This window comes from Paroedura picta, chromosome 14, assembly GCF_049243985.1.
Source record: "Paroedura picta isolate Pp20150507F chromosome 14, Ppicta_v3.0, whole genome shotgun sequence".
In the NCBI taxonomy this organism is placed as follows: domain Eukaryota; kingdom Metazoa; phylum Chordata; class Lepidosauria; order Squamata; family Gekkonidae; genus Paroedura; species Paroedura picta.
Window position 1 is genome coordinate 41,194,158 of NC_135382.1, and position 12,747 is coordinate 41,206,904.

General features: G+C 54.6%; 1 protein-coding gene across 6 annotated transcripts in view; it reads left to right on the top strand.

The window, feature by feature from the left end:
* The window catches only part of ZFHX3 (zinc finger homeobox 3), a 191,335-nt gene that overhangs the window by 104,996 nt on the left and 73,592 nt on the right, over nucleotides 1-12,747 (top strand). The window lies entirely within an intron of this gene.

Consider the following 12,747-nt stretch of genomic DNA (forward strand, 5'->3'; position numbering starts at 1 on the left):
TTGGGGCTTCAGAGCCCACTCTGTGTGGTCTTGAGAGGCCGAGGAGGTCTGCCGTGGGTTCGGAGCAGGAGACCCGCAGTGTCTCTCCCTCCTCTTGTGGCCTGCTTTGCATCAGGGGTCATCATGCCGTTTGTCTTCATACTTGTGGGACGCTTTACTTTCCAGGCCCACTTCATGCTGGTGCCCATTAGAGGACTGGTGTCCGTGGGCTTGCCTTGGGGGAGCCGGTGTGTGTGTGTGGGAGGCAGGTGCTTGCTTCCTGGGGCTGCCTCCAGAGACCTTTCCAGATGCCTCTTGACCCATAGCCATGCTGCTTGTGGCACCTTCCTTCTTCGCCCTCCCTGACAGTTCTGCAGCAAAGTCTTTTCCATGTTTCTGTTCTGAAAGTTGCCGTTTCCGCTCTGAAGAGCAAGTCCGGGCTCTGCTGGCCGGATGCAGCATCGGGGGAGGATCTGGTTTCAGCCTCCAGTGGCCTCCCCGTTACCCTGTGTGCAAGGGGGGTCAGCTGCGCAGCACACTGTGTCACTGGCCGTGGAAGGGGGCCTAGCATTGAACTGGGTGCCAGCTGGCCCCTGGGGGCTTGCTGCCCTTTGGCCTGAGGGCACATGTGGCTGGGCTGAGCTACTCCTGCCTGCCTGCCTGCCTGCCTGCTAGCCCAGCCGGCCCCGCTCTTCCCTCTGCTCGGCCCCGGGGTGAAATGTTGTACCTGCTGGGCAGAGATAGCTGGGTGACTCACCGCTCCCTTTAGGCATTGGAAGGGTGTCCCAGGCTCTGCCGCTGCTCGCCCACCCCGTCATGCTCTTGGGGCTGGCTCTTGAGATGGCTTCCTCTCTCTCTCCTCTATGGTTCTCAGACAAAAGAGGCCTGGAAGCACAGACCTGTCTGCCTGCATTCCTAACCAGCTTGGTTTTGATTAGCTCATGGTGTGTGTGTGTTTGGAGGGGGGGGGGTGATGCTGGTTTACCTTACAAAGGGGATCAAAGAAAGATGCGCCCTTCCCCCACCCCCAGGGAAGGAGTGGGCTCCCCCCCGTCCTACCTTGGCTGCTGAGGAGGCCTTTTTTGCATGCCTCTGTGGCTTCTCCTGGTGCTGGAGGGACACAGCGGCTGTCTTTTGTGGGGGTCCGGAATCCCTTTGAGGGACAAGAGCCCCTCTGTGCACATTGAGAGGGGTCGGAGCACTGTGGGTTGCCTGCACACCTGATTTCTCTTTGACTCAGCACCGATCTTGCCTGGCAGCCAGAAGCCTCTGCGAAGATGCCAAGAGGGTTGCTTGGCCTCCCAACCCCACCTCTGCCAGGGCCAGAGGGCTGTGGGCGGACAGCACGCTTCTAGGTGGTTGTTGCTGCTTGCTTGCTCTTTCACCACAAAGCCAATGTGGAGGCCATTTGGTCTGCCACTTGCCATTTCCTTGAGGGGTGGGAAATTGGGGCTGGGGGCAGATCCATCTTCGTCCCAGGGGGGTAAATGGGAGTCCTACTTGTAGACCTTGCTGTTTCTTGCTGAGTCACAGGACGGATTGCAGAACTACAAGCAGTGTGATCAGCCCGTGAAAGACGAGCAGTGCAAGAGGACGAGCAGGAGAGCATTCAAAAACACCGTGGTCAGCCAGCTGCCTAAGGGGAGGCCTGCAGGAAATGGAGCTGCAGTGGATGCCCCTGCAGTGAGGGGGGGCGTCCCCCACAATAATGCTGCGCAGCAGACTCCAGTCTGGCGGTGGGAGTCAAAGGCCCCCCACCCCTCTCCGCCCACTTGCCCAGATCAGTGCTGTAACAAACAAAGGTCTCCAGTTCAACTTTGAACACTTCAGTAAAGTGATAGCAAAGACCCAGAGCAAAAATAGCTGCATTTAAATAGAAATTTAAAATACTGTATACGGTATAAGAATTATCATTATGTAATGCTATAGTCTGTCTTATATAAAGTGTTTGTACAACACACTTTAATTCATTTTATGTTGCTCATTGCAGAAGGGGGAGGAGAGGACTTTCATTTCAATGTTTCCAAAAAATTCCCGGTGGTTTTTTCACTCCTTTTGAAAGAGAAAATATTTTAGGCGTTTTCCTCCCTGTCCTTTCACACCTTCCTCTGTCTTCTGTTTTTAAAACTGAAAAAAGCCCTTCTGGGGAAATTGATCTATATGTTGCTGTTATTTCTCCTAATTTTTCCAGGCCTTCACACATCCCAGTCTTGTCTTCTGTCTCCGCTGGGTCTGGAGATGGCTCTCTGATTCCACCCGGCCCAGCTAGCCAAGTGGTCAGATCCACCTCAGAGATGTTGAGGCTAGTGGGGCTGCCCTGGAGAGCCCTGCAGCCCTCCGTCCCTTTTGAGGGATAGGCAGGGGGTTGTAGGCTGCCCCTCTTCTGCAGTTCCCAGGCCCAGCGGCAGGTGCCAGTTAGGGCTGTATGCCTGCAGGACTGTCTCTCCCGACAGCCCTCTGGGAGCCTAGCTGGGCTGCCTGGCAAGTGGGGCGCTCAGCCCCTCCCTCTCCCTGCAGGTGTTCTCTGTTGTGGCCCAGACTGGGTGGGATGACCGGTGCCCATGCTTGGAGTGACCTGCAAACCAAACTTTTCAGGAGGGCACATTTATTAAGGGAATCTTGGAGCTTTTATTGTTGCTGATCTTATGGTAAGCTCGAACACTTCATTGGGCCGTTGACTTCTGTCTTTTGCACATCGGCCTGGATGCTCTATGAGGCAACTAAGACTGCTGGCCGCGTTGCTGCCTGTCTTGGATACCCGCTTTTGTTCCCTGTTGTGTGTGCTGAAATGCACGTGTTCGGATTCCCTGGGCATGACAGCCTTGTTCCTCCTGGACAGGATTCTTCACAGTGGTACGATGATGGGGGTTGCCTTCAGCGGCTGAAGTGCTTGGTGGACCTTCAGATCAAGATGGGTAGCTGGGTGAGGCTGTCTGCAGCAGCAGAAAGAGAGCAAGAGACCCGCGGAACTTGGTGCCAGGTGGCGAGGAGTTGTCAGCCACTGCCTCACGCGACTCCCGTGTTTCTCTGCTCTTTTCTCAGGTGGGCCTTTGTTCAGGTGAGCTGGCTGGAGCTCCTTCTCCAGGTGTGTTTCTGCAGTGGAGTTCCAGGGTGTGTGTGTGTAGGGGGGGTTGCGGGGAGCATCCGGAAAAGGCTCCTCAGTCACCTCCCTCTCTGGAATGCTTTGTAGGGACGGCCTGGCCTGGCAAAGGGTTCTGGGGTTCGCTTCTGTGTGCATTTCGGTCCATGCTAACTGCAGCTGCTTTGGGTTTTTCTCCTCCCACCTGATGTCTCAGCTGTGGGATTCTACCCTGTTTCATACCAGTGAAATAAGGACAGGGTTCTGTCTCTACTGACAGCTTCCTGGTTCCTCATGGATAGCTGAAGCACTGGTGGAAGGGTTGCTGCTGCCTATGCTTTCTCTCCCGTTGGCGTCAAGCAATGCCTGGGTGCCCCACCCCGCCGCCCGTCTGTCTGCCCCCACAGAGGGTGCCTGAGGGGAGAAGGGCTCAGGGCTTGGCCCCTGCAGCTGTCAGGCAAGGGTGAACAGTTCAGGGCTGCATCGGAGAGGCGGGAGGCCACTCGGGACGGGGCCATCTGGGGGTCAAGTGGGGAAACGAGGGCTTGGGCGGAAGGGATGGCGGGGGCTCTTTGGCCTCCTGGATGGCCAGATGGGCTGGTGTGGTGCCCAGCTGCCTGCTAGGGTGCTCCCGTGGGACCGTGCCAGTGCTCTCCCTGAGCCACTCTGGTGAGCCCTCTGGGCCACCCCAGCCGGAGGAAGGCATGTCACGGTTGGATCTCCATGGAAACCCCGTGTGAGCCCAGAGCCTTTCCCTTGGCCGGGGTGGGGGTGGCTGGAGGGGGATTCCTGGGTCCAGGCCTCTGGTCTCCATGGAGAGGGAGCGGGCCTGCATTGTGCCCTGTGTGGCCGGCTCTAAGGGAGCTGAAAGCCTTGAGGCCTGCCCTGGGCTGGTGTGCCTCGCTCCTGGGCCAGGGCTGCCAGCTGCCTGGCTGCCCTCTTCCTGCGTTCCGAGGCAGATGTGACGCCTCACCCGCAGCTCTCCGGCATTCCTGCTGGGCTTGCCAGGGGCAGGGTGCCTCCCCTGTGCCCTACAGCTTTTGCTGCCTGGTTTGCTTTAAGTGCTGACCGGGAGCCTGCCCCGCCCCCTCCCCTTGGGGGCTTTGGCCTCTGCTTCTGCTTCTATTGTTGGGGGGGGGATGTTTGCAGTGGGGATGTCTGTTTCCAGCTGGCTTGGGTCCAAAGTTCTCAGGGCCCCTGAAGGTCTGCCTATTGGTCTCCTGTTGGTTTCTTTAGCATGGCTGGGCCTTCCTGCTTGTGGTCCAATTCTTGCCCCGCAGAGCCTAGCAGGAGACCCCGCGGCTTCTCAGTGTTCCCTTGAGCTGCTGGATGAGATACCCCAGGAGTGATGGTGAGCAGGGGCCCTGCTCACACATGCAAGTTGTTGGCTGGTGTTCTCTTGGGGGCTAGCAGAAAGGAAAGGATGGGTACTGGATGCAGCTCGGCTCACATGGGGCCCCTTCCAGGGCTGCAGCTGCAGAAAACCTTCCAGAGGGCTTTTCACCCAACAGCAATGCAGATGAAGCAGGGGTTGCTTTGTAGGACTTCATCCTCCGGTCAGCCTCCGGTCTGTGGCATCCCAGCCTCCTTTGCTTATGGGTGGCTCAGGTGACCTCTGCAGCCTAAGCCCTTTCCTACAGCAGGAGCCAGTGGGTGGCGCTTGAGTCACGTGTGTGTGTGTGACAGGACTGGTTGGTCCCTTTGGCTGTGAAGCCCACCTTCTGGTGTGGGAGAGTTTGTTGGTTTGCATGTAGGGGTAAGCGGTGTGTAAGCCTGTGAGCCCTGTTTCTCGACTCAACCTAGGCTGCCAGGCTCTGAGCATCTTTGGGTACCAGGCAGGACCCAAGGACCAAAACCAGCCTGCCCTTGAGCAGCTAGCCTTCTTAGTTCTGGGTTGGGCGTGTGTGAGGTTTTTGCTCCGGTAAGGCTGCATGTTGGTCTGCCCCTCACCCTGTCTGTGTGGCCATCCCCTTTGGGATGGGGCAAAGGCTGAGCTGCTGCGGAATGCCAAGGGCAGCTGGGAGCTCTTCCTTGCAGTCCTCCAGGCCTGTCTCCTCTGTTGCTGATAAGACTTGCTGCGTAAGTCTGAGTCCAGCACTTCTGATTGGGCAGCTGAAGCTCAGGGCTGGTTGGTTCCTGCCTGCTTTTTTCTTCAAACAATATCTTCTGGCTTCCAGATTTCTGATAAATTGATAAGAGGAATTGCGGGAGTCAATAGAGTTGTAGACACTTTGCCAATATAACCCTAGTGCTATTGATCTGCCAGTAAATTAAAGTCTTACTTAGAGGCTGCCGATATTTCTAATCTCCTGCCTCGCCAATTACAACCTTCCAGCTACCTGGGAAAGGCAGAATGGGCAGGCTGCAGCCGCTAGGGGCTGTTCTCTGTGGGAAGCTGCCCGTGAGCAGCGCAGGCGCATGGGGCTCTTTGCCCCCTTGGGAAGATGGGTCACCTTCTGACCTTCCTCTCCCCCCTCTGCCTTTCTTGGGCGTTTGCCGCCTGGGGAGAGACTTTGTCCCTGTGGCCTCGGAGGCGCAGAGGTGAGGATGCACAGGCACGGTCTCTTTCTTGCCACTGTTGGAACGGGAGTGTGGCAGGTCCCTGGTCATCTCTGTGGGGAAGAGGCCTCCATCAACAATTCCCAGCAATTCCCCTCTTGCCCAGGAGCAGCCATTTGTGGAGATTTGTGAGCAGTGGGGGGGAGGGGGAAAGTTCCGTTTCCTCCCTGAAAAATGCTGTTTGGATCCAGTCTGGATTCTGCTGCAATGATTGATGTGACCTGCAGCAGTGGCCCCCAACCTTTTTATCACCGGGGACCACTCAACGCCGGGGACCACTCACCGGGGACCACTCAACGCCTTTTACTGAGGCCCGGTGGGGGGGGGGTAGTTTACCCCTCTACTCTCAACCACTGCCCTAACGCTCTCTGATCGCTATGGTTATGTTTAAACATCCCTTCAAAATAAGATACAGACACGCCACAACAATGAAGTGTGTTGTAAAGGGCTGGGGGGGGGTGAAGTAAAGGGCCGGGGGGGGGGAGAAGGCGTCCTTCGGGGCCCACCTCCAATTAGTCAAAGGACCACATGTAGTCCGTGGCCCACAGGTTGGGGATCGCTAACCTGCAGGATCCAGAGGTTAGGCTCCTGTGACCAAAGGTGGGCACACTGTTTTGCTAGGAAGGGAAGCCTGCTGCTGGCAGCTGACTTCCTTCTCCGTTTACCTGCAAGGGAGTGGGAAAGCCCTCAAGCCCCCACATACAAGTCTTAGCTGGGGATTGGCTTATGGAGTGAACCCTCCCTCCTCTCCCTCCCTGGTTAGACAGGACTGCCCCCTTTCTGTAGCCCCACACACACACACACACATACCCCATATCCAGGCAGACTGTTTGAAGCTGGACAAGAACCTGTGTTGCTTTCAGAGGCCCTGGAAAGAGCTGTGGGATCAGAGAACACCCAGTTGGGGGTCCTGTTTTTACCAGCAGCAGCGGTGGCTGGAGCAGATTGTTCATCCGATAAGCTCCTTTCAAGTCTCGCTTACATTTTAAAGTCCACAGCCGGCTTTGGGAAGAAATCTCCAGATAACTGCTACGTTCTTTCTAATATCCCAGAGCAAAAATCAATGGGAGGGATAATTCCTTCCCTTGTCCTACACAGACTTCCATGTGTGTCCCCTCCTCACGCAGCCCCTTCGCAGAAGCAAGCCTGGAGGAGGGGAGCGTCCCTCTGCTGTCCCTGGCAGGGCTGCTGCTTGGGCCGGGAGAAAGCGCCTCTCTGTGGCTGCAGCAGAGATGGGGGTACAGGCTGGGCTCTCTTGGCGCATAAAACGACCCAAAATCAGTTGGTCAGCAGCAAGTGCCAGGTGGTACTGTCTTTAGTGCCTGCTCGCATGCCCTGGACTTTGGATAGTGTTCTATGTGAATGTTCAAAAATGTTTTATGTAAACCACCCAGAGACATAGGGAAGGGCGGTATAAAAATATAAATATAAATAAATAAATAAAATAAAAATAAATATTGAAATAGATACGGGACAACACATGAAGCAGGAGGTGAAGACACCTGTTCTGCCTTGTGCCATGGCCTGAACCAGAATTCAGTCAAATAGCCATAGAGGCCATCTAGGCCAGCCCCTTGCTCAATGCAGGATCAGCCTCAACCATCCATGATATGGATCTGTCCAGCCGCTGCTTGAAGACGGCCAGTGATGGGGAGCTCCCCACCTCCTTAGGCAGCCCATTCCACGGCTGAACTACTCTGGCTGGGAAATTTCTTTCCTGATATGTAGCTGGTACTGTTCAACACGCAGTTTAAACCCATTACTGTGGGTTCCTGCCCTCCTCTAAGTGACAACCTTTCAGATATTTAAGGACAGCAATCATGTCTCATCTCAACCGCCTCTTCTCCAGGCTAAACATTCCCAGGTTCTTTAGCCTTTCCTTGATAGGCTCGGTCCCCAGGTCACAAATCATTCTCGTTGCTCTCCTCTGCACCCTCTCAACTTTGTCCATGTCCTTTTCAAAGTCAAGCCTCTAGAACTGCACACAGGGCTCCAGGTGTGATCTGACCAATCATTTGCCCTTTCTTACAGCCTAGTCAGATCACATGGATCTCTATTTTCTGTGGTGTTCACCACTCTCAGTTTGGTTTCTTCTGCAAATTGCCCTGGAGGGATGGACCAGAACCAATGAGATGACATTAATTCAAAAGAAATTCCGTCTCAACATCTGGAAGAAGTTCCTGACAGAGCGGTTTCTCAGTGGAACAGGCTTCCTCGGGAAGAGGGTGGGTTCTCCATCTTTGGAGGTTTTTAAACAGAGGCTGGAGAGCCATCTGACAGCGAGGCTGATTCTGTGAAGGTTCAAGGGGGTGGCAGGTGACAGTGGATGAACGAGAGGGTTGTGAATGTCCTGCATGGTGCAGGAGGCTGGACTAGATGACCCAGGAGGTCCCTTCCTACTCTAGGATTCTATGACTGTGGTGTCCCTCTATCCCAGTGGTTCTCAACCTACCTAATGGTGCGACCCCTTTTGGGTTGCCGAGGGCGCTGCCGATGCTGCTGCTGGTGCCCTGGCGATCACGGAAGCCAGAAGTGGCCAGCGCTGGGGAGGAGAGGGGTGGTCCCGGTGCGCTGGCTTTGTGCATGTTGGCTGGCGCGCCGTGACACTGGCCACCTCAGGCTTCCATGATCACCAAAGCAGCCAGAGCGCACAACCTTAGTGCAATTAGGAAGGTGGGCGAGGTGGCGGCGGCAGCCTCGGCTACCACTTAAAGGGTCAGTCGACCCCCCCCAGATGTTGCAAACCCCAAGCTGAGTACTGCTGCTCTACCCCTCATCCAGATCATTGATAATAGTGCTGAATAGTGCTGAATAGTCAGACTCTCTCCATCCTCACCTATTGCCTCGCTTACCTGTCGTTTGCTCCTCACATATTTGAAAAGCTTTTCCTGTCCTAGGGGGCTTCCCTGGCCAGTCCCAGCTCTCTCCCAGCTTTGGCCTCTCTGACGGCTGGCCTGCAGTGCCTGGTAACCTGCAGATAGTCTTCTTTAGAGGTCTGTCCTTCCCCCCATTTCTTGAACATCTCCTCTTTCTCCCTTTGCTCCTACTGACGCTCTCTGCTCATCCAAATAGGCTTCTTGCATCCCCTGCCGGGTCGTGCCCAACTAGCCTCTGGCTGGGGCAGCAGCCCAGCTGCCTGTTGCTGTAAGGCTCTGCCCATTGTGGCTGTGCCTTGCGCGTGGGACAGAGATGTGCAGGGTGCCTGGTGGTGCATTAGACACTCACTGAGTCTGCTGTCACACAAGGGAGATAAGCAAGTTCTCGGATTGTGAATCAATAGAGGTTAGTGACATCCTCTCTCCCAGCAAGGGGACCTGCTTTCCACAGGGCTGCTTATCAGATGGCAGCTTGGGACAGAGTTAACCTTTGCAGAGCTCGGAACCAGCTTGCTACCAGGATGGATATGGGGTGGAAACCTCTTTGGCCCTCGAGACTCCCTCCCCTCTCTCCTCCTCGCGCTGCTGGGTAAGAGAGCTGGAGATCGGCTCACCTGCCATCTCTCTTGTCAGCTGGAGGAGCCCGCTGTGTTTCCCGAAACGTTTCCAGCAGGACCGAGGTTTCTGCTTGGAGACTTCATAGGAGGGCAAAGCAGTTGGCGTCCTGTGGCTTCAGAGGATCCAGCCGGGCGGGGCACCTCACCCCGAGTGGCTGCAGAGTCTCATCCCTGCTCAGAGTCTTTTGGGAAGGGAGGTGTACAGTGAGGGGCATAGGAGGGGTTAACCTGCAGGTCTGTTGCTCAAGCAGGGAGCTGTTGATTGGGGGGGGGGTCTTTGAGGTCTCCCCCCCCCCTGCAGGATGACGCCCACAATTGCCAGCCGGGCTAATGGGCAGATGTCCAAATGGAGAGTAGAAGTGCTGAACCGTTAGTTAGTGAGGCCGGGATTACTGGGTGATTGTGCTGTCAGTGCTGCCAGGCTGAGTCCGAGAGCCTTCCCTCCCCGTGCAGGGAAACACTTAGCTCGCTGCTCCTGCTTATTGAGAAGCCAATACCAATTTCCTGGCTGACACTTGACATCAGGGCATTCCCCGAGGTGCCTCGCCTGCCAGGCCACTCCTGACGCTGTTCCCAGCCTCTCCTGCTCGCGGCCTCCTCCTTGGTCACGCAGGAGGGACCCCACTTGCCCCTCTGCTCAGCTGGGGACCCAGGCTTCCTGTGATGCCCCATGCCAGAGCTTCTGCAGATCCACTCCCTGGAAGAAACATGCCCTCTCTGTGTACAGCAGCCCCTGTGCTTCTGCATGCAACTCCTGATGGACAAGCGGGGCTGTCTCTGCCCTCTCTTTGCCTTTAGCTTCTCCTTGGCCTTTTTGGGCTCTCTGAGTGTTCTGCATCAGGTCCTTGGTGTGATGTAATGAAGCAGTGATTTTCTCCATCGCTGCCAAGCCAGATGAGGTAGGCACAAGTTTCCCGTGCCAGAAGACATGGGCGGGGGATGGGGGGGGGGGTTGCCCTGGTTTTGTTCCTGGAGTGGATCTGGAAAGACCTGAGGAGGCAGCAATTTGTGCTGTCAGGAGAAGCATTTGCTGATGGGGGGGGATGCAGGGAGTGGTGTGAGTAGAGCGGCGTGCCTTTCCCACCTGGGCTGCTGGGGGGAAGGGGGGCCTCAGCCCACTCGCGAGCCAGCCATTGACCCTGGCAGCTGCCCCTCTGGCCTGGGCGTTTCCTGCCAGGCAGGTGCAGATGTTGGCACCTGGGATTTGACGGAGGAGCCCCATTTTGCCATTCACGTGAGGCTTCGCCAGCTGCACTGCTGACCACTCCAGACCCTTGCTGGGATAAGAAGAGCCAGTGTGGTCCGAGGGCTGGGCAAGGGCCTGGGAGAGCCTTGAGCCAGTCGCTCGCTCTGCTTCGTGTACTTTGCAGGGGGAAATGATGACTCCTCCCAGGTGCTGAGAAGGGAGGAAAAGAGGCCTCTGGAACAGGCTGGCAGCCCAGGCTAGTGCTTTGCCCAGCTTGTGGGAAGTCAGAAGACGTTCCCTGGCTGCTGTCCTCTTCTTTGTGGCAGCTATTGCCCAGGGGTGGCCCACAGAGAGGGGTTGCTGAGGAAGTATTGTCATTTGGTTTTTTATTGATCTCCTCCGTTGCTGAAGTAGATTATGTATTGGAAATCTAGCAGAAGCCACAGCTTAATATGGGATGGGGCTCTAAAGCTGGCCTCATAGCCTGTGCGGAGGGAACCATCCAGAAGCCCAAGGTCGCACAGCTGACTGCGTGTGGGGGAGCGGGAATCCAACCTGGCTCGCCAGATTACAAGTCAGCTCCTCACCACTACACCAAGATTCTAGGCAGCAGGGGGCCTGGGACTCTGGGAAGCTACTGCCGGCTAGTCCGAGGCGTGGATTTTGCAGTGCTTTATCCCGCCACAAGCCCTAAAGGGTAATTGTTTCATAAACTTAATGATCCATTGGATGCCATTGCCAGTTCAAAAATAAGGAAGCTTAACCGCTTAATTCCACCCCCGGGTGATTATCCCCGAGAATTGCATGTGAGTACACGTATGTTTTATTGATTTGTAAGTGCAGAATAGATAAAACCATCAGTTGCTATACTTTTGGGCAGGGGAATTACTATACAAATATATCATTTAATTCTTATATTTTTATACCACCCTTCCCTTGCGGGCTCAGGGCGGTTTACATCGCCTGCCTGCCTACACGCACACCGTGAACACTCTCTGATCTGGTTGTAACATTAGTCAGTAAGAGGATATTTCTGCCCCATCTCCTGATCTGTGTAGAAACTATTTTGGCCCGGTTACTGTGATAGAGAGTGGCAGGTTCCCAGGATCTGCAGAGGCTGCTGCTTGTAGCCACCCTGTCTGCTAAATTCTTGTAAGGACTGCATCACTGATCCTTTGAACAGAGGACACCTTCCTGATGTCTCTCAGAGAGGCTGCACCCACTGGCTTCCCTGGGGGAAAGTGGAATCCTATTGAGACGTGGGTGGACCGTCCCCTCCCTTGCGTGTCATGCACAGTTCACTTGTCCAGTCCTTTCTTTCCAATACTTGCAAGGCAACCTGTGTTCCTGTCCCACAGGACTGAGGGAACTATAGTCCTATGAAGCCTCTGAGTAGCCCACACGCACCCTGTTTACAGTGGAACGATGCACAGGAAAATTGCTTCCCTTGGCTCTTGAATCATACTCTGCCAGATGGATAGTAGGGGCACAAGGACAGGTACGTTCCCCTGGAAGTGGTGGATGACCCCTTCCACCCTTGTTTGCAGCCAGTCCTAAGGCTGCCGTGCAGAGTAATGCCCGCTGCATGTGGACACACATCATTTGCATCACCCAGACTGGATATTAAAAAGTTTTAGGCAGTTCTCGGAATTGGCCTGCTTTGTATTTTGTGTTGTGCTCCATCCTTACCAGAATTTTGCAGTACTTTTTCCCCAATGTTTTGGTCATAAACTGCTCAGAAAACTTTCGTGTGGGGGGTGGTTTGGGAGCAGCTGTCTTTAGGTAGAGGCCCTGACCCTATGCCATACCTATATACTTTCTTCCCTGATAAGTGTGTCCCATTGACTGACACCATCTGAGATCAGAAGAAACGGTGCGGTGATGTGAAGCCCACTGGAAAATATGCCCCTTAATTTGCAAACAGGGGGATGTTCTTTGCACATCCCGAGGTTCTCACCTCCCATGCTTTTCTCTCTTAGTCGTTTTTCAAGAAAATCAAAGTCCAGCAGGGGCACCTTTAAGACCAACAAAGATTTATTCAGGGTGTGAGCTTTCGAGTGCAAACACTCTTTTTCAATGTGTTCCTGGTAATCTAATAGTGTTGCCTATGGTATTTATTGTCCTGTGTTCTTGCTGGTTGTAAAGGGTGTTTTTTAGCTATATATATCGGTGTTATTCTTGTTGCAGTCTGCCTGATGGTAATGCTTCTAGGTTATAAAAGTATAACGCTTTTGGAGTTGGGGGGGTGTCAGGTATTTTTCCCTGAGAAGGAGCCCTAGAGGAGTCCAGAGGGGAATGGGAGACAGGAGCCATCTAACCTTACCTCTTTTTTTGAGAAAGTTACCACCTTACTAGATCAGGGAAATGCTATGGACATCATTTACCTTGATTTCAGTAAGGCTTTTGATAAGGTTCTGCATGATATTCTTTTTGGCAAGTTGGTAAAATGCG